Source organism: Meles meles, chromosome 9 (assembly GCF_922984935.1).
Source record: "Meles meles chromosome 9, mMelMel3.1 paternal haplotype, whole genome shotgun sequence".
NCBI lineage: Eukaryota > Metazoa > Chordata > Mammalia > Carnivora > Mustelidae > Meles > Meles meles.
The window spans coordinates 12302983-12324573 of NC_060074.1; the positions used below are offsets into that span (position 1 = coordinate 12302983).

A 21591-nucleotide genomic window follows, 5' to 3' on the forward strand; every position below is an offset into this window, starting at 1 on the left:
TAATTACTTAATTACGATGATAGAGCAAAGTGCAGAAATCAACAGGAATGTGGGGAAAAGGGGCAGGGAAGTCACCCTCAAATGTGGAGATAGTGGGGTCTGATAAAAATCCTGGGTGGACAATCAGAGACCCAAGCTCTACACTTATGCTCAATTTGCTTCATTATTATGGCTTCCATTATGGTTGAATTGTATCCCTTCTCTCAAAAACCTATGTTGGAGTCCTACCCCCCCAGTACCTCAGAATGTGACTTTACTTGGAGATGGGGTCATTAAAGTGACATTAGGGTGGACTCTAATCCAAAAGAGAGGAATTTGGATACAAAGACAGATGGGCATGACAGGAAGACAATAGGGAGAAGTCAGCCATCTACAAGTCAAGGAACACATCCTTCCCTCACCGCCCTCAGAAGTAATCAACCCAGCTGACACCCTGATCTTGGACTTTTCCTCTCCAGAACTGTGAGAAAACAAATTCTGTTATTTAAGCTTCCCACTGCACACCCCCCTCCCCCGCCCCCAGTCTGTGTGGTACTTGATTATGGCGGCACTAGCTGACTAAAAGAGCACTGAGCTGTCACAAGCATGGCCCACGTCTCTGACTTCACTCTGGGCAAGGCACTCGGAACACAACCAACCAGAAAATGCCTGGATCTGCCTTTTCAGTTCATTTGTATGCTGTGACTCAGATGAATCTTGAGTTTTCTTTAAATAGCGACATTGAGTCTACAAGATTCCTTTGTCCCCTCTAGTGTGGACACCACCCATAAGCCTTTGTTTATAAGGTAATTTTTTTTTAATATTTTATTTATTTGACAGACAGAGATCACAAGTAGGCAGAGAGGCAGGCAGAGAGAGAGGAGGAAGCAGGCTCTCTACAGAGCAGAGAGCCCGATGCGGGGCTCGATCCCAGGACTCTGGGATCATGACCTGAGCTGAAGGCAGGGGCCTTAACCCACTGAGCCACCCAGGCGCTCCTATAAGGTAATTTTAATATACAGTAATATGGGGGATTTTAGAGTACAGGCGACACCCAATAGGAAAACTTTCCAGTAAGTAAAGGTCATGTGGCACTTCTTATGATGGATGGTTCACGAACATACAAAAAGATGTTCTATCTCACATGTAATCAGATTTGTGACAAAAGTACTCTTGGCAAGTGGAAGACGTTAATACCCATCAGAGAACCAACCAACGCACGTTTCCAGAGTGAATGACATCCTGTTCACCTGTAACACACACCTGTGCCGTTTGCCTTCCTATTGGCACAACAAAGGTTGAATGAACCCGGAATTATCTTCCTAGAATACAGAGTGATGTGTAACTTTTAAAACCAAAAACCAAAAGCCAAAAAAGCCCCACCTTCCATTAGGTATATATTCATTTCAGGCAACAGCTTCTGAGGGGAGGTTTTCAACCTAAAGAAATCTGAAGCAGTGAAAAGATAACCTAATGTTTAGCTCCTGGGTAGACTAAGCAAGTTTAGCTAAAGGACATTATTTGTTTGGGGTTTTTGTTGTTGTTGTTTCCAACATGTTTTGCCCTCAGGCCGGCAGGGCTATCCTTTCTTTGCTCACCCCAAGTCTTCCTCTTCTCTGGAAAATTTCCAGGCAGAACCCTGGTTCCGGGTCATAACAGCTCCGTCTGCTGCCGCTGGAACTCGGAGGGAGTGACTCATTCCTGTGCGTTTTCCTCAGCAAGCCTTCAACAAGCCTTTGTTCCTCTGCCCAACCATCCCTCAGCCCCTCAGCCTTGGCCCGTTTCCACAACGGGCTTTTCTTTCAGTCTTTCTTCATTTCTGTCCTTTTACTTAAAAAAAAAAAATTATAACTGTGAAAATGATATACATACGGGAAAAAAAGAAGTGCGTAAAGTTAAAAATGGAAACCCCTCATTCCAAGGGCTATCAGTGCCAACAGGGTGCATAGCCTTCAAGATACATAGATTTCTGTCTCCTTTCCCCTTTTTAGAGTGCTTTTAGGGTACATATTGTTCTGACTTGCTCTTCTCGCTTAAAAATATGTCAGCAGGTGTAATCTCCCTCATTTTTAACAGTTGTTGTTCCTCGGTGTATATGTATTTATATTTATTTCGTTATTACCTTAAAGATTTTATTTTTATTTATTTGACAGAAAGACAGCGAAAGAGGGAGCACAAGCAGGAGGAGTGGGAGAGGGAGAAACAGGCTTCCCGCTGAGCAGGGAGCCCAATGCCGGGCTCGATCCCAGGACGCTGGGATCATGACCTGAGCGGAAGGCAGAAGCTTAACGCCTGAGCCACCCAGGCGCCCCTGTGTAACATTTATTTAACCATTCCTCTACTCATGAATGTTGAGGTGTGGTCCAGTTTTTTTGGCTCGTACAAATGGTAGTGTAATAGACATACAGCATAAATGTATTTTTGCACACTTAGTGTTTCTGTAGGACAAATTACTTGTAATGGAAGTGCATGGACAAAGTATATATGCATTTTTAATATTTGTAAATGCTGCAAATTGCTTTCCAGAATTTTTATCAATTCAGACTCCAGTCAGTTGAGTATGCAAGTTGTTACTTCTTATATGCACTCATGAACACTTGATATTAAAATATTTTTTTGCCAAACTGATGAGTAAAAAATGCTGTCTTATTTTTACTTACACTCTGATTATCGGTGAGACTGAATATGTTTTTATATGCTTATTAGCATATATTCCTTCTTTTGAGAATTACTTCTCCATATCCTGTACAAGTTTTCTTATTTTGCTTACTTTCCTTATTTTGCTGCTTCTTTTTCCTATTGATTTCGAGAAGCTATTTGTTGTTCTGCATATCAGCCTCTTCCTGTTGTTTATTTATGTTGCATATATTTTCTCCCATTAGGTAATGTTCAAGTGTTGGTTTTTTTTTTTTTGGTACTCAGATCTGTTTAATCTTTTCTGTTAGTTTCTGGAGTTTTTATCATGATATTTCTAATATTATAAAGATAGCCAATATTGTGAGTCTGTTACATTTTTAAATATTTTTTCTATTATTAATCCATCTGGAATTTTTTCTGGAACATGGAGTAAGATAGTGTATGAGTTACACTTAGCTCTACAGGTCTTTACTCAGATTACAATTCCCTGTGGGTGGTCAGCAAGTAGCTACCACAGAGTGACTCAGAGACTCAAGCTCCTTTCATCTTTACTCTCCTCTAGGTAAGTAGTCAGCAGATGACCACCCAGGGCACACCGACCCACTGCCTGTTTTTGTAAAGAGGGTTTTATTGGAATACAACCCATGTCCATTTGTGTACATAGAGTCTGCTTTCCTATAAAACAGCAGAGTTGAGAAGTTGCGATAGAGACTTTATGACCCACAAAGCCTAGAATGTTTACTGTGTCGCCCTTTATAGAAAATGTTTGCTGGCTCTCGTTCTAGAGACCTGGACTCCTGAGATACCACGTGGCAGATTAAACAGAGAGCTCACCTGGTAGATTTTCCATAGGTGGGGCGGGGCAGTGGCAGATCAAACTTTCCCTTACATTCCATTCGTCAGAATTCAGTCAGGTGGCCTCACGGAGCTACACAGGAGGCCGGGGTAATGTGAATTAGTTGTGCCCCCAGGATGAAAGAGAAACAGATTTGTGGAATTATTAGCCAATCTCTGGCACAGCCTACCCCGCGGTGATATGTTTCTTCCTATTTTTGATCAGAATAGGCTAGTTATACTGCAGAAACATTAAAAACCCTGCATCTCAGTAGCTTAGAACAAGGTTGATTTTCTTGCTCGTACTACATATCCAGCAGAGGTGAGCATGGGCGACATTGCTCATTGTCGTTGCACACTCCAATCCAATGGAGAAGCCATCACCAGGCACTTTGCTTGTTGTAGTACCGGAGGGGAACGAGAGTGTGCTGAGGCATGAAGCTCTTAACTTCTGCGCAGAACTGATCCTCATCGTTTCTAAGCAAGCTGCAGGGCTACACCGTCCTTCAGGAGGATGGAGAAGTGCAATCCTACTGTTTGCTTCAAAAGAAGCAGGGCTAGAATATTTGTGGACAGCCCCGATACATGTCACACTCACACACAAAGAACACATTCATCTTGTCCCTGCGCGAAATCACCCAGATTCCGCTCAGTCACTCCCCGAGTCAAAGTCAAGGGTCTCTAAATGATGACTCTCCAGTAGGTCTGAATACTGGTTTGGAGCCTAGTAGTCTAGTGGTCTTAGATTAAAGCCTGGCAACTAAAATCGTTCTCTGTTCCCATTACTTACTCAGATGCCCAAATGGTAATAGAGGTAACAACTGCTCACGGTCTCTAACAGCCTTCTGGGATCTGAGCTGCTTGCATGAGGGTATGCCCTGCTCTGAATGCCCAGAGAATCAGGAGCCCTGCACATTCTAGGGGGTGGAATATGGCATTTTGCTGAAATCTATACTTCAGGGAAAGAGTCAGCCTCATTGAACAATAGGTCACTATTGCCCCACACTTAACGATTAAATAGATTGGATGAAGGGTTTGGGCGACAATATGGAGGAAAGCATATTCAAATTACCTTTGTAGAAACATCAGAATATATAAACAAACACACTTTTTTCATCTCTCAAAGAACATTTATTCTTATGATTTTTGCTTGTTTTCTTAAGACTTCACTGTTCTATTTAATTTAGAAAAGAGTAAAAAGAGATTCGTGGATTATAATTATAGAGAATCATTTTGAACCATAGCATCATACTAGTATTAGAGAGATAACCCCCAGATCAAAATTTCAAATAATATTTTTCAAATGAATTTTCAATATCTGGTGCAAACACTGATAAATCTTTTTTCCATATTCTATTTCTTTCAACTTTTATATCTCCATGCAGTTATAGAAATGTAATTCATATGTTTTTAAAATCATTTATGCTTAACTCATCAAAATACTGCTTTGGGAGTTATTTGAGGCACAGAAAGTTTTTTATATACTATTTAATAAGCATTTAAAGCCCTCTCTCCCAGAAATAGAAGAAGTTTTCATTTTTTCCAGAGTAAATAATTATTTTCTTTAGTGACTTTATAATTGTCTTTCCATGGGCTAGGCCATTCCCAGGAGAAGATTAATTTTAGTCTAGTCTGTGGTACCGTGGCCACTATTACACTCCTATTCTCCATTTGTTTTTTTCATCAATTCAATGCTTTAACATTTTGCTCTCAATACACATGCCACTTCTTACAGCTACTACCTACTTGCTGGGAAACAGCCCCCAAATGCAAAAGGCCATGTATGGGCTTCGGAAGTCCCGCTGGTGATACTCAGTTTGTTTGTTTTTTTTTTAAAGATTTTTTATTTATTTGACAGACAGAGATCACAGTAGGCAGAGAGAGGAGGAAGCCTGAGCAGAGAGCCCGATACCGGGCTGGATCCCAAGACCCTGGGATCATGACCTGAGCCGAAGGCAGAGGCTTTAACCCACTGAGCCACCCAGGCACCCCGGTGATACTCAGTTCTTAAAGGTTATTCTTTCCGATGTTACCAAACAAGTTCGATTTGGGAAGAGTATAAATGGTAGAGGAAAGGAATGAAGACTGAGTTCAATGTTATTTCCAAACACTTCCCAGGAAAACAATTTATCATTCATTTTGGAATTTAATTACGGAGGTAACCCCCCCAATTAAATGATGCATTTTGCCACAGAACCTAAAATGCACATCAGACTTAAGTTTTAGACTTAAGTTTAATTGCTACAACTTATCTTTTACTCTTAAATTTAATACACAATGGGGTATTTATTCTTCATATTTCTATGTAATAAGGCTTCTGGAAGCAAGTCTTATCTACAGCACTGGTGGGGCCAGACTGTACAGTTTCAAATCCCCACTCCACCATTTGCCAGCTAAATAACTTGGGCAAGTAATTTAACTTCTCCATGCCTCAATTTCTTTAGCAGCAAAAAAAAAAAAAAAAAAAAAAAAAAGACAAAAGTCGGCCCTACCTGATAGGTCTGTTTGAAGATTAAATGAGTTACCACTTATAAGGCACTTACAAATGTTTAAATTATGTGATCAATATACACATCCAGTGTGACAAGAACGGACACCACAAGTCACATAAGAACATGAGTTCCTTTACTTTCAGCCCCTCCATTTATTCTGGCTGTGCTTTGTCAACCGAGGCACATAATGTTAGCAGATTCGAACTTTGCCAAAAAGGTGTCAGATTTTATTTCAGATTATGAATTCCTTAACATGGACTGCTCTATACTCAGGAATCCCTTAGAGTTTGGAGTGTGAGAGACATTAACTGACCTTGGTCTGATATTTGTAAGGGGCTTTGACATCCAAGGAGCCGCTGAGAAACAGTTACTAGTATTTTTTTAAAAAACGAGTCTAAGAAGTCACCCTTTTCAAAAAAATAAACTGGAGTGCTGCCTGCATTTCATTCTCCTGCCTCTGGAAGAGCTGTGTTATCTAAAGTGCTTCCATCATGAATACTGATTGAGAAACTGCCTTGACTTTCCCGACGACTGCACTCCCAGGTAGAAACCCGCGGGCTGATGCCCAGGTGTCGAGCTGGAACTTGGTTATTACACGCGTTAGAGTAACGCATCCTCCGGGAGCCCATTGTGAGACGGCAGCGACAGGGAGGGGCCAGAGCGCTCCGGGTCAGCCGGGATCTGAGCACAGATCGGAGCCCCAGGACTTTTTAAGCGCCTCGTCGTTCAGGTCATTTGGAAACCGGCTCTCCGTGTTTACATTTTGAGCCTGGCTCCGGACCAGAAAGCATGACTATCTTCTAAAAGGAGAAGCATCCTGCATTCGTAGACAGTGCTGGGGGCGGGGGGGGGGGGTGAGGGGGAGGAGGGGCAAAGTTCACCCTCCCGGGTGTGGGAGGACGACTCTCCTGCAACACGTGCGGGCTGTGAAAAAAATCTCCGAATAGCAGGGGCAGCTGAAGTGAGGTGGCGGTTCGGGGAAAGGCGAGGAGGTAGGTGTGGGGCAAGCGAGCAAAGTGCGGAAGCTGTACGGGGATTCTTCTAGAAAGTGGGGTGGGAAAAGGAGCTAGGGAGGGCGTGTGGAGGGAAGGCATCTGTGTCAGAACGTGCGTGTGAGCGGATACAAAACCCGAGGGAGGCGTGAGCAGCTGTGTGTGTGCGCGCGGGAGCGAGGGGCGCCGGCTCGGGGTGTGTGCGCCCGGGTGAGTGACACGGAGGGGCGGGCTGGCCGCGCGGCCGGCGGGCGGGGGCAGCCTGCGAGGGGCGGGAGTGTCCCTGCGTGGAGCCGGCCGATCCGGAGTTGTGTCAGTGAAGGAATCCAGTCCGGGGGCCGAGCTGGCTGCGCCCTCCGCCGCGAGCGCCGGCAGCACGGGGCGAGCTCCGGACGGCGCGCGGCCCAGGCAGCGGCTCCCGCTCGGCCCGCCTTCCGCGCCGCAGGGACCGCCACAGCCGCCGCGCCTTCCCCGGCGACCGCACCCCCGGTCGCCGTCCCCCGGCCCGGGACAGAGCAGCCGGCGCTCCGCACAGAGGTAAGCCCGGGACTCCCGGTCGCCGCCGCCCGCTCCCCGCGCGGCGGGCCCGGGCCGGGATGCGGGGCTCAGGCGGACGCGGCGGGGCCTGGGCGGCCGGGACGGAGGCTCGGCCCGGGCCGCGCGTTCCGCAGCCCGGGCCGCCCAGCCCCCGCCGCCTCCCGGGGCGCTGGGTGTGGCCCCCGCTCGGCGCCGCCGCGGGCCGGCGGCGCGGACCGGACGCGGAGGTCAGCGTCCTTCCTTTCTCAGGCCGGCGCGAGCGAGAGAGCGGGCGGGCGGGAGGAGGCGCCGGGTCGGGCGCACATTTGCGCGCCTGGGGCGAGCGTGTGGCCGCCGCGCTCCGACGTGGACCCGCCCGCCCCGGATCTGAATCGGCCGCGGTGCCTCTCCTGCCCGCCCCGGCGCGAGCGCCCCCTTCCACGCGCGGAGCGGAGGGAGACCTGCCGCCGCCCGCCGCCCTCGCTCCGAGCCGCGGAGCCGCCCGCCTCGGCCGGGACGAGCCCGCCCTCGCCCGCGTCGCGGCGCCGGGCTGGAGCGGGATGCGCTGGCCCCCCGCAGCCGCTCAGTCGCCGCGGTGGCAAGCGGGGTGATGCGCCCGGACGCCGGGCGCCCGGCCCGCGGGACGAAGCGGTCGCGCCGCCCAGACCGCGTCTGGGCGGGCGGACCCGGCGTCCGCGGGCGGCGGCGGGGGCTCGGGACCAGGCGGCGGTTGTGGCGGAGGCGCGGAGAGCGATCTTGGCGCCCTCGGCACCCTGGCCTTGGCGTGTCTCGGGAGGTCGGCCCTGCTCGCCCGCACTCTGTCCGGTTAATCCCTGCGGCGGACGTGGGCGGTGAAGGGCTGAGACTTCACCTGGGCAGAGATGCGATCGCGGCTTCGCATCCTCGCGAGTAGAGGCTTCCCGGGGCGGGGGGGGTGTTTGTGAACTTCGTGAGCTTCCAGTTCCCAGCAGTCCTGGTTTGAGGTTTTGGAGACCTGACACTAGAGATTCTGCACAGCGTTTTCCTCTCCTTTACAGACTGTAGCTCGAGAACTGGTGAAAAACCTTGAACTTCAAACACAGCCTCTTTCCTTACATAAAACGTTGTATGTGACATTTTTCACTTGCTTTAAAAAAAATTTAAATGTTATGTTAAAAGCTTTTGCCTGTCCTGTCAAAAGTAAGAAAAAAAAGTCTCCGAGATTTTAGAACCTATGCAGATTAAGAGGCTTATTCCAGGATTTGAAAGAGTATTGTCGTGTGACCTTTATGGCATCGTTTTAGTTTGTCTTAGAGGAACAATTCATTGCCGTTCTGACTGATTTTGTTTTCTGGAGGTTAAGCAGATGGGCAAGATGGCAGGAAAAGAAGGGACAGGAAGTCAAAATTGCTTCATTCTGAAGGAAAAAAAAGAATATTCAAGTAACAAATCCAATTATTGTGAAAGATACTCTGAAAATAAAGACTAAGATTGCCTTCTGGATAAAGTAATTCATTGGCTTTATAAAACTGACACTTAACTGGAAAGCAGTGTGTTGTATGCATGGGGACAGTTTTATCAAGTAACTCTACTGCTTAAAACTATGTGTATGATAGTATTTATTGGCTCTTTGACGAAAATCAACTTGGGAATGATTTTCTTTTTGAACATGGCAAATATGGCTGCAGTCTCTAGTGTTTTGGATTAAACTCAAGCTTTGTTAAAACCTGTTTTTTGAAGGAAGAGAATGTAAAATATGTCCAATTCTGTATCTGTATGGCTTTATTTAAGAAGTTTTTTTTTTTTTTATTAGAGAGAGCATAAGCAGGGGGGAGGGGCAGAAGGAGAGGGAAAAGCAGACTCCCCTCTGAGCAGGGAGCCCCACAGGGCTGGATCTTAGGATCCTGGGATCATGACCTGTGCCTAAGGCAGAAGCTTAGTGGACTGAGGCACCCAGGCCCCCCCCCCGCCCCCCCCCCCCCGCCGTGTGGCTTTAAACACACACACACACACACACACACACACACACACACACACACGCATGGGCGCTTGCGCAGGCACGACTAGCCTAGCCCCCAAGGAGAATTTGCATAAAAATACAAATCACTTGAATGCAGGGAATATTTCAGAGGATAGTAAAAACTCAACATCTGGCAAAGGAGTATATTGCCAATTTTCTTTCTCTCTTTAATGCCCACCTCTGAAAATATTAAATTATTTCCTAGGAATCAACTTAGTTTAACATACTAAGCTAGACAAGCAGGATGATAAACTTCTTTTGTATTCGTGTCGTTTTAGGGAGCTCCCTAATGAAAGTCTGAAGTTGATTGTTTCTGTGCTCCCACTGATTTTTTTAAGTGGCCATTGTGGGGATGGCTATCTGTGGGCTTGTGAAGCTGTTTTACCACTTCATAATGATCGTGGAAAGAAGATGCTTAGGCCACACTGTTGCAGTCTTTGAAGTGCTGCCAGTCGGAAGCATCTCGTAGATCAATTTTGCTGTGCAAATGGAAATACTTGCCATAAGAAGTGAAGCTTTAGAGACGTCTCATTTCTAACTTCTATCAGTTTCTCAGTCTGTGATCATACAATTGGACTGGCATTAACCATGACTATTCATTTATGGTGTATGTATGAAAGGCGCCTTGGTGGTCTTTCTCCTATTATCTTTACACAGTCTTAATCAGCTTCCCATGGTGGGAGCCAGGACAAGAACTTTTGGTTATCGATTTGATGAAATGGAAAAAGTTGAGGTTGCTCATAGTAAGATCCAAGCTGCCACCACCTGTCTGGTCATTGATGAAAGTGGAGTGGGTTTTGTACATAATGGATAGATATTGCCCACCCATTGCCCTGTCATCTTCTGTAGACCGTTTCCGGACTCTGATAATGGAATCATAGGACTGTTAACAATTTTTGTACACAGAGAATAGTCGCTTTTATCAGCATGACACAGAACATGAGGGCAGTTATATGATACGGAAAGATATAAGTGATGGAGTCTGTTTATTGATTTCTGAATGATTGTGCATAATTCAGCTAATCAATTCATTCCATCACTCGTCTGCCTTCGAGTGTAATCACACAATTAAAATACGATTTTCCTGATACAAACAGTTAAAAACCAAGTATACATAATTATAAAAGAAAAACAAACCTTTCTTTTTTTCTTTCCTTTTTTGAAGTAGTCTGCTATGAAGGTGTTATTTCCTTGACACATCAAAATGGCTAATTTGGAGTTGTAATGCTTGTTATGTAAATAGGCCATATGTTGAATTTCTACAGAAGTTTATTCGTTCAGTGTTGTGGTAATGGATAGGATCCCCTAAGTACCAGAACTAAGAAACAGTCTACGAAAATGTATTTCTCTCTGCTATTTATATCAGACCCATTGTTTTTGTTTAATAGCGAGTATTTTTATTTTCTAATAAAGTATTCTTAAATGTGATGGTGTTAGCTATTCTTATGACATGTACATTTTTATCTCTAGTACTGTTCCCATTTATGCACCTGTTTAATAGACTTTTCATGGCGGGTGTCCTGCTGTGAGACTAAAGGCTGCATGGCTGATAACAAACCTTTCAGATTCTCTGCTAACCCTGTTCCTTTCACAATGAAAAGACTTCCCTTTTCTTGACACCCAGCATTCTCTTCATCACCCAGACTTGAGACCCAGGGACCATACCTGACTTCTCTTCCTTTCATTCCCTCAGTAAAACTCTATCAAGACCTGTAATAGTTTGTAATAGTTTCTCTGAGCCAGTCCCTACATCTCCGCATTCCTCATTCTCCCCGATAGCTCTGGTCCTTGGCCATCACCGTTCCAGGATGATTAGAGCCCACTATGTCTTGGTCTCTTAGTGCGTTCTCCCACTAAGCGTGCTTCCACATCAGCCTCCCTCAACTCCTCTCCTTAGAACTCCTGTCCAAGGACTGTCTTGCAGGAAGGCTGTGTTGACCTCAGGTTTATCTGATTCAAAAGCCAGTGCTCTTTCTTCTAGTTCAAGTTCTTTCTGTGTGCCCCCCCCCAACTTCAGTCCCACCTCCCGACCAGGTTTTAATATACTCCACAGTCTTGCCCAAATTTGACACCCTGACTTTATTTTCTCCTTCTTTCCAACATGAAAACTTCTCTTCCTGGTAATTGGATCTCACTGCCCTTCTAAGATGATTGTGTACCCTTTTGTTCATGCTCTGCCTTTTAGAAGGCCTTTTCCTTTTTCCTCTAACCTAACAACCATCTCCAAGTTAAAGTCAGCCTGACCACATTAGTCATTGGTTTCTTCTTCTGCCCGTTTGTCCGCACCGTCCCTTTAGACCATCAGATACTCTCCCGTGCCGTTATATGCTTCATCTTGCTTTTCCAACTAGACTGCAAGTTCCTTGAGGGCACTGATGGACCCCGTATGCTGTCCTTGAACCATCTACAGGGCTCTGGCATAGCAAACTCTTGAAAGTGTACCAATAGAATCAATAACCTGTAAGGGCGAGTTTTTTGTAAATGATGGGGTTTGAAATTGCCTGTGTCCTGCTCACCATTATGTCCCCAGAGTCTAGCTTGCAGCTTGACACCTAGTCATGAACTCAATAAATATTTGTTAACATAGAAATTAATGTTGACATTAGATAAAAGGGACAGCCATTTGAAGGAGACATCTGTCAAGGAGTTTTTTCCCATTTTTCTTCCGTGGTTCTAATCAGCCTCTCCATTCATCAGCTGTGAGATTCTGAGGCCTCGGCATTTTCCAGAGTCGAGATAATGATGGAGGCTGGCAGTTGTGAGTTGGAATTAAGGAGGCTGTCGTTATTTTAAGGTGGAGTGATGGGTCTCAGTAGCGAGCAAAAATAAAAGCATTCAGGCTTTAGGCCAGGATTTTATACCTAAAACAATTAGGCTGGAGTCCTCAGTTAAATCCAAGTTTAGCTAATCGACCATAAAATCCCCTGTATTGCAGGGGCTGCCCAGCCTTCTCATTTTAAAACTTCCTTGTAAATTTAAAAAAAAAAAATTCATCTGGGGATCCATCCAGGGATGAAAGGTAAGGTAGGGGGAAGTCGCCACAACACCATATTGTATTCAGGGTAGAATTCAGTTCTTTTAAACTTGCAATGAGACTCCCTTTATCCAAGACCCTGTTTTTGCCAGGAAGGAGTTTATAGTCTTAGCAGGAGAAATGACACGTGTAACCCGGAAACAAAGGTCTGAGAGAGCTCAGAAGGGATGATTTCCTTTTGCTGGGAGGCGGTGCATCCTTTCTAAAGTGACAGTTGCCTGGGCTTGTTATTGAAAGATTTCGGTAGCTGTTATTGGGAATACGGGGGGAGGGGGACGGTGGCGAGGGCTAGGGAGGGCCAGGCATTCTCGAGTTGTGACTAGAACATCAGTGCCCTGTATCGCTGCCCCTACTCCTGAGCTGAACCCCCTCCGGAGCTCCCCCGGGCCTTGGTGGGCTGCAGTGTTCAACAATGAAACGTGAAGGATACACAGATCCCTGTGATAATTACTTTTGGTGCCAAGTGCTGAACTGACCATGACATAAAGCCCAAAATAAATCTGGGAAGCAATAGAACCAGTGCATTCCTGGGTCGCATCCAGCTTGTCAGAACACGCAAAAGGTCTCCTGCATTATGGAAACACGGCTGAAGGTTGAAACTTTGATAGTACTACTCTACGTAGGGAGAGGTCGGGCCCCAAGGAGCCAGCCGGCCGTGAGGCACTGCCCAGTGCACCCAGGAGAGCTCAGTAAAGGAGGAAACGTGCTGTTCTCTAGAACACAAGTTCTGATTCTATAGAGCTACCCCCGCGAACTGCAAACCTAGGACAGATTTGGGGTCAGCGTAAGAAGGGTGGTCCTATTACGGGTTGTGCTGTTTCATGAGGTGGCTAAGCCCCCAGCCCCCCCATGCCAAAATGTATCCAAGCACAGGCTGTAACAGGCAGTGTCTCATTTAAATACATGCCTTATCTCCTTTTATCCTCACAACAGTGCTCTCAAGTACAAACCCTCATTACCCCTCTTTTACTGAAGGGCAATACCGAAGCTTAGAAAGGTTGAGCAGCGAGTTCGGTGTTGAGCAGATGTCAGGCATCTGAGGGCCGAGACTGAGTATGTACTGTGATGGAGAAAGGACACGAACATTGGATGGCCATTAGGATTTTTAATATATTTTTTAAAGATTTACTTATTTTATTTTTTTAGGAGATTTTATTTACTTGATGCAGAGCAAGCGAGAGAGAGAGAACAAGCACAAGCAGGGGGAACAGCAGACAGAGAGAGAAGCAGGTTCCCCGCTGAGCAAGGAGTCCAATGCGGGGCTTGATCCCAGGACCTTGGGATCATGACCTGAGCTGAAGGCAGACGCCCAACCAACTGAGCCACCCAGGCACCCCTAGATTCATTTATTTTAGAGAGAGACAGAGAGAGAGCCTGCGAGCAATTGAGAGTGAGTGGGGGTGGTGAGGCAGAGGGCAAAGAAGTGATTCCTCGAGCAGACTCCCAAGTGTGGAGCCCAACGTGGAGCTCGAGGAGGGGATCAGTCTCGGGACCTGTGAGCTCACGACCTGAGCCCAGATCAAGAGTCTGTCACTTAACCAGCTAAGCCATCCAGGTGCCCCTGGCCATTAGGATGTTTAGGGCCCTTGCAAACACTAGGATTGGTGCTTCAGTTCTCCTTAGGCCTCAAGCTGTTGATCGCTGCAAAGCACAATTTCATGAGCAGCGGCACCCAATTCTAAAAATTCAGAACAAAGTGAACACAATTACCACCATCGTAATAGGTATCATTTACTGATCATCTCATTTAAACCTCATGGTGGACTTGCAAAGTATGGATTGGGTATCTTTTTGAGAGAGAGAAAGAAGTCCGGGAAATTACATAACTTGACTGAATCTGCAAAGCTGGTAAGTGGCAAAGGAGTCCATCTGGTGCCTGGTGCCCCCCAAGCCCGGGCTTTTTTCTCAGCACTGCTCTGCCAGATAATTCGTGGTGATACTGAAATATTTACCTATCCGTTCAGCACAGACACTGACCAACCGGAGAGGCCACAAGCTATACAGAGCCGCTGTCACTCTCCCGAGCAACCAAGGTGATCTAGGTAAAGCACTAAGGTAGGGGAAATGTATACCCAGACCACAGATCTGGGGCTCCCAGCAACAAGTGACTTCTATGCTCAGCATTTATCTGATTTTATACATGATACGCAGTACTAGTTTTAAAAAGTCTTCCTATATAATTATATTTCATTTCTGTTCCTAAGTAAGGAAAAATAGTTTCACGACGGTAATGTTATATCTTCCTTATATCTTCCTCACACCTTTCCTTACCTTTATTGAGCCTAATCTTTCTGGACACCATCCCCTCTTGCTTCCCTGGGGACCTTGCTCTAGTATCTCTCCTTTCCTCTGGGGCTCAACCAAACTTCTTTTTCAGTGCATGAACATGGGTAAGTCTCCTCTTGTTTTATAAAAACAGAGGACGAGACCAGCAAAATCTCCTGGCCCTTCCCTCTTGGTCTGGTTGTTTCCATCCCACTCCTGGCAGTAGGAGGATCAGTTCTTACACAGCACCACTGTGTAAGACGGCCACCTCTGACTTTCCACACTGGCAGGTCCATCGTCCAGGATTCTCTTCTGATTTTTGACCTGTGCGCCCTAGTGATCCCTCTCTGCTCCTGGAAACGTGGCCCACCTGTTTTCTGAGTCATTCCTCTCTCCTGATTTCCCCTGTGGCCTATTCCTAATGTAGTTTCTCTCTGAATCAATGAAACCCACTTCACCGATTTTTAAATCTGGGAGTTGTTCTAGATTCATCCTTCTTCCTCAACCCCTCCATTTCATTGACCACCAAGCCCCGTTGAAGCCGTCTTTCTCAGAGGCTTTGGAATCTGCCCTCACCTGTCTGGAACTCGTACCACCACAACAGCTTTGGTTCAGGGCCTCCTTACTTCTCTGGAGATGACTGCATTGGCCTCATAACCGGCCCCTCTGCCTTCTGCCTGGCCTGCCTCCAATCTGTGCCCCACACTGCTGCCTTTCTAAAAGGCAAATTTGATCACGGCTCTCTGCCGCTTAAAACCCTCCAGCAGAGTCACTGCTTCTCCAGGATAAAATCTAAGCTCCCTAGCATGGCACAAAAGCTCCTTTGTGATCTTGGTTCTCCCTTCGTGTGTGTGTATCAAAGTCTTCTGTAATGATCCTGGTCCCTGCCCGGGCCCCTAGCATCCCTACTCGAGGAAATGAGTTGTTACAGGAGAGGAATGAGAGGAAGGATGGGAACAGTTAGAAGAGATTCTAGAACTGTGCTCTCTAGTACGGCAGCCACTAGCTGCCTGTAGCTCTTGAGCACTTGCAGTACGGCCAGTCCAAATTGAGATGTGACGTGAGAGTAAAATATGCCCCAGTTCAAAGACTCTGTGTGAGAAAAAAAATGTAGAATATTTCATTAACAAATTCAAGTATTGATTACATATTGAAACAAATCTTTCGGATATAGCAGTTTGAATAAAACATTATTGAAATAATTTCACGTGTTTATTTTTACCTTTTTTTTTTTTTAATCATGGCTACTAGAAAAATTCAAATTACCTGGGTGGCTTGCATCCTCGTCCTCTTGGACAGCATCGTTAGGGAACTTCTCTTCGTTCCCAGGAGATGCATCCTATATGAGCCAAGCCCATGAGCTCGTTGAATGATTAAGTCAGCCCTACAGGTACAAAGAAGCCGCTATTGCTCCATTCTTAAATCCAGAGATGCGAATGCTGTAGATAAGATTCAGAGTCAAAGAGACAGATTGCAGCAGGCTGCAGCCGGGAGTCATACAGGCAGTGTGCACGGTGCTGAAATCATGATGATAGCACATCTGTCTTCCTTGGCTACCCAGTCGCCCTCGCGAGTGGGAGGCAGGGATGCTTGTGTGCCAGAGGCAAGGTTTGAGATAGACAGTAGGAGCAAGGGAAAGGGAAGTGGAGGCACATTCCCGAGAGGCCCCGACTTGTGTGGCATCTAGAGTCTTGCACGGGACCCTGAGACACCCCATCCTGCCACTGATCTTTCCCAGTGGTCCAAGGCTCAGCTCCCACACTGTCGAGCTCTAGGATTCTGGACAAACTAGTGAACCAGTGGGTCTCGACCCTTAACAGTACGTATGGCACAGAGTTGTGCATCTGACAACAGCTGCGAGAGCCCTTGAGATACCGAGGACAGCCACCGGGGATCAGTTGGCCCCCGAGGCTTGGAAGAAGGGCGCATGGGCTATCTCAAAGTCCCAGAAGGTACTATGTTGTGTCCTAGGAGATATGCAGAGCTTTATGTTTTCACAGTAGAAAAGCGGACCAGTGGTAGGAAAACCAGAGCTTACCGGGCTGGGGCAGGAGGGAGAAACCTGGAGGTGCGGGCAAGAAACCATGACTGTCCTGGGAAGAATTTAGCAGGATCAGATTCCAGTGAAGTCTGATAGGCAGAGTGACTCAGCGCCTTCTCTCCTGGTTGTCTGCAGATCGTGTTCTGTCGAGAGCCCCCTTTGATTCAGGGCAGAGTCCCCCTGAGCAGTTGTTTTTACCTGTGCCTGCATATTAGGCATGTATCTAAAATTCTCCTAAGGAGAGAGTTTCATGTGCTAAAAATAAAAGTTCAAAAGATATAGATCTACAGAAAATGGCCTGAGAAAATGGTGACCAAGTCGGTGTGGTTATTGCTCTCCCATGTGCAGGATCTGGGACCAGTTTAGGCCGTTTGCAGGAGGGTCCCAGCTCCCTTGCATCCATTCCTTACAGACTCCCTGTGGGATTGGCCCTGCAGTTTGCCTTGCCTGGGCAGTTTACCTAGAAAGCCATAACTCATCCTCATTCTTGGGCAACTGCATTTTCGCTTTGTGCCCTAGGTTTCACTTTGTCTCCCTCATTCCCAGGTCCCTGCTTTGTGTTTAGTGTAGGAAAGAGCCCAGATTGCCTTAGGTAAGGGTCCCATCATATTTCTCCGAGCTTTCTTAGGACGGTTGTCTTACTGCTGAGCTACAAGCCCTAGGCTGAGTCCCCGCTACTCCTTTCCAGGCTTCTTCAGTACCGACACCGGCCAGCAGTGGGCAGGAAACTCAGCGAGTTTGACAGCTTGCCTTGATACTGGCTGTTACCTGGTTCTAGACCCCTGACACCAAACACTGCTTACTAATGAGCTGCCCTACTGGTCTCTGGATCCCATGTGTACCCTATGTGCAACTTGGGAAGAGACAGGGAAGGCTTTTCCTAAATTATGAAACATTCACTTCTTTGTCTCCAGTGGGAAGGCTGGTCTCCTGTGTAGATGAGAAAGGTAGCAGCCTTCACGGTGTGATTTCAGAATCCATACTGCTCGAAAGGGCCCTCCAGATAGCAAGAGCTTCTCTCTCCTGCTCTCTGGTATGTGAAAGCCTACATACAAACTCTGTTCCCTTTCCTAAGATCAATAATGCTCATCAGAAAAAAGAGGACAAATTCGGCACTTGAAAGACTTGGTTTTGATTTATATAATTGGCTGTCTATATTATTTAAATTACTTAATCTTCCTGAGTCTTAGTTTTCTTGTATATGAGGTAAAATCAATGATACCTACGTGTTTTGTTGTGACTAAACAAAAGGAGATATCAAGAGCCCAGCCACAGGGCCCAAAATGCAAAGGCTAGGGAAGTGGTAACTTCACACGTGCTGGACACGTGCTCCTTCAGTTGAATACTTGGATGGACCCTTCCCTGAGACTAATAAGGAGGAAAATAAGCAATCTGGGTCAAGGGGCCCAGATCTTCCCCATCCAGGGGTGAAAAAGGACCACAAGGAGGTTACCTTCATGTTTCGCTCAAGGCCAGTCCTGCTGATGCTTTGCATCTGTGCACATCTGGGATTATGAGGACAGCACGAAGGCATGGAAAAGGGCATGTTCACATCCTCTGCCAGGATAACATAAGAAAAAAGCAAAGCAAGTCTTTGGATCTCTGAATAGCCAGGTGCGCTGCCATCAAAATAAACTTTTATTTCTATTCTTCGCTGATAAATTACAAATAAAGGAAGTCACTAAAATACCGTGAAAAGGAAGACTCAGACAAATTAGACACCAGGGACAGATTTCACACTTACTTTGTTGGAGCTGTTCTTTCCTTAACTGTGGGTGTTTGGGAAGTTCTTTTGTTGTCGGCTTTGTTGCTTACAAGAAGGGGGAAGGGCTTTAGTGTACTAAGGGAAGAATGGTTTTGATTGGAGGCAATAATGTTCTCAGTGTGGGCTGGCTTTCATACATTACAGTGATTGCTAATACAGAACTGAGAAAACCCATTTATTGAAGTGCCATAAACAGAAGTGAGATGGTCTGATCCGACATACTGCCACTTCTGATCGATGAGTGTTTATTATAGGAATGTGGGCAGCCTTGTAATTTTTAGGAGGAAAGTGGAAGATGTTATTCTGGCTATTGCGGCTCCTAACATCCTGATCTAGGAAGTCTCTGTCCTCTCTGTTTACTTCCCCTGTGAAGTGTGCACGGCAGGCTGGATTCCGTGCATGCACAGGCCTCCCAGTGACTTCCTCGACTCTGGATGCAATTGACAACCCCTTCGCAACACCAGAGCCTCACTGTAGGGTCATGTGAAAATAGCGACCGCTCAAGGAGAAAAATGCAAATCAGCGGCTTCAAAACTTAAAAAACGAAAGCATTAAAAATGTTATTGAGTGCCGGTTTGTGACATTGAATATATAAACCCATTTATTGTTTTGATAGTCCCAGAGCAAGAACTGTTTCAGCCGCACTGGATGATACCAGCTAGGGTTGCCATGACAACATTAATTTATAATTTCCAAACTTTGGTAGAATTTCACCTTCTGGACTCTTCCAGATTGCATTTAAATTTATAGTTATTTCTCATTTATCAAGGCAGGCGTAGTTAGATATTGCTTACATAAATGCCCTAGGACTGTCTTCATGAAAGTTATGAATGTGAAATTAGAAACATAGGATGTGTGTTGCACAGGGATAGTGGGTGCTGTGTTTTTCTGTGTTTTTTTTTTTCCCACCCCCCCCCCCCCCAATGCAGGTTTCCTGACTAGGTATCCTAGTCAGCCAGCTGCCACTCGAACCCTGCCAGGAATGAGGACTTCACAAATTTGCTGTGCTGAGGAAATTGTGCTGACAGTCGTCCGCAGTATTTTTTTTTTTAAGATTTTTATTTATTTATTTGACAGAGAGAGAGCACAAGTAGGCAGAGAGAGAGAGGAGGAAGCAGGCTCCCTGCCGAGCAGAGAGCCCGATGCGGGACTCGATCCCAGGACCCTGAGATCATGACCTGAGCCGAAGGCAGCGGCTTAATCCACTGAGCCACCCAGGCACCCCGTCCGCAGTATTTCTGAAGTGCCTTTAGATGTGGACCCTGTCTCGTGTGTGGTTGGACCAGACTCACTATGAAGCACAGGCAGATGAGAATGCTGAAATCTGCCTCCGTTTATCCTTTGGGGTGCCCCAGAGTACCGCCTTCTTGTAGTAGGTCTTCAAATACTTGGCCACAGCCATTGGACCTTCTCTTTTCAGGCAGACGTGGGGTCTCAGCATTTCCTGCCGAGAGCTCCCATCCTGCCACCACTCCTCCAGTCACCACCGCGCCGCCCATGCCTTTTGAGAAGCAAGGATCTTGAACTCAACACCCTGCTCCTGAGTTCTCTAAGCGGTAGGAAATAAACTCCTTCAGGACACCCTTCTTTTATGAATCCAGTCAAATATTCTGTTGGCCTCCATTTTAAATCTAGGGCAGCACGTTGTTGGTTTACGTCCAAAGTCAAATAAAATTTCCAAGTCTTTTTTTAAAACAGCTACTCCAAAGCCACATGTCCCTCACTCTGTACTTGTGCAGTTAATTGTGTGACCCCGTGTGGATGATTTTACATTTATCCTTGTTACATATTGTCTATTTCTGTCGTATCATTTTTCTTCTCTAACAAGACATTTTTGAGTTCTAATTTTTTAAAATTCAATTTATTAGTGGTACTTCTTTCACTTATTAATTACACGTTTGAGAATTGTACTTTCTCTCTCATTGATCAAATGTCGACCAGGACAGCCCTGTGACTTTCTACAAGAGACTTGGCATCAATATGTGAATTTTGTTAGGGGTTTTTTGTTTTGTTTTTTTTCTTTTAACCAGTTTGATAATCTTTCACTTGCATTTTCTTTCTTCTCCCCAGACTGCCTAAGAAGATAGAGTCAGGAAGTGATTTAGTCAAATGCCTCAGTAATGCTGTCACTGTTGATCCACGTAATGCCAATCATAGAACCTCTGTTATGAAGTGAAACGATTAATTTGGAGTCACTTTTAGATGGTATTAATCTGTTTTTCTTTTGAAAAATGGCCTGGAAGCATACCTAAAGACTCTTACTTTTCGTTTAACTTAAAAATAACAATTTTGTAAAATAAATTCATCCCTCGTCTATAATTTGAACTTGTTTGGTTCAAAGAAATTGCTTTTTTGTCCATCATTCAGTTCTCTTTATAGAACCATTGCTCCGAAAACGAATTGGTGGTGTGACAGGAAATCACTCCTTAGGTGTCAGTCCAACACATCATTATATTCACACCTTCTGGAATAGACAGTAATCAGGATGAGGCATGTCCAAACAGTGTGCTGGTGTCAACGTCAATGGCTCCATGACAGTAGCACTTAACATGACCATGACAGAGAGTGCGCTGATGGCATCATGTCACTAATAGATGTGTTTTCACTAAGTGGAAAATTCTGTATTATCTGAAAAGATGTCCCTGCCCCCCCCACCCCCCCCACACACAAGCTCTTTGAGTTTTGTGTCAGTATCACATGTCTGTCAAGTATACATATGGTGCTTCCTGTCCTATATTTGGTTGTATTCATATTCTAAATAGTTTCTTACATGCTTTTTACCTTGGACTCAGTGGAAAGAAAAAAATCATTTAAAAGAATAGTAGCACTGAGGAGCTCAGATCTGTAAGTGAAGGAACAAACCATCACTTCCTAAAAATACTACCGTTTGTATAATACTCTACATTTTGCAAAATACTCTCACACATTTTCTTCTTTGAAAATTTTTTTTTTCCTGATTGTGGAAACAACGCATACTCCTTGAATCTGGAGAAGATCCTGAAATGGATAAGAAATAATTACAAGTCAGCTAAAATCT

General features: G+C 45.7%; 1 protein-coding gene across 7 annotated transcripts in view; it reads left to right on the forward strand.

Moving 5' to 3' along the window:
• Positions 1-6832: 6832 nt before the first annotated feature.
• Positions 6833-21591, forward strand: part of SPATS2L (spermatogenesis associated serine rich 2 like) — a 173449-nt gene continuing 158690 nt past the window's right edge. For 2 of the 7 annotated variants that reach the window (XM_046018626.1, XM_046018627.1), the window contains exon 1: positions 7158-7471. The gene's annotated coding sequence lies outside the window, so the exon portion shown is untranslated. The other 5 variants (XM_046018630.1, XM_046018621.1, XM_046018624.1 and 2 more) reach the window with 5 other exon arrangements.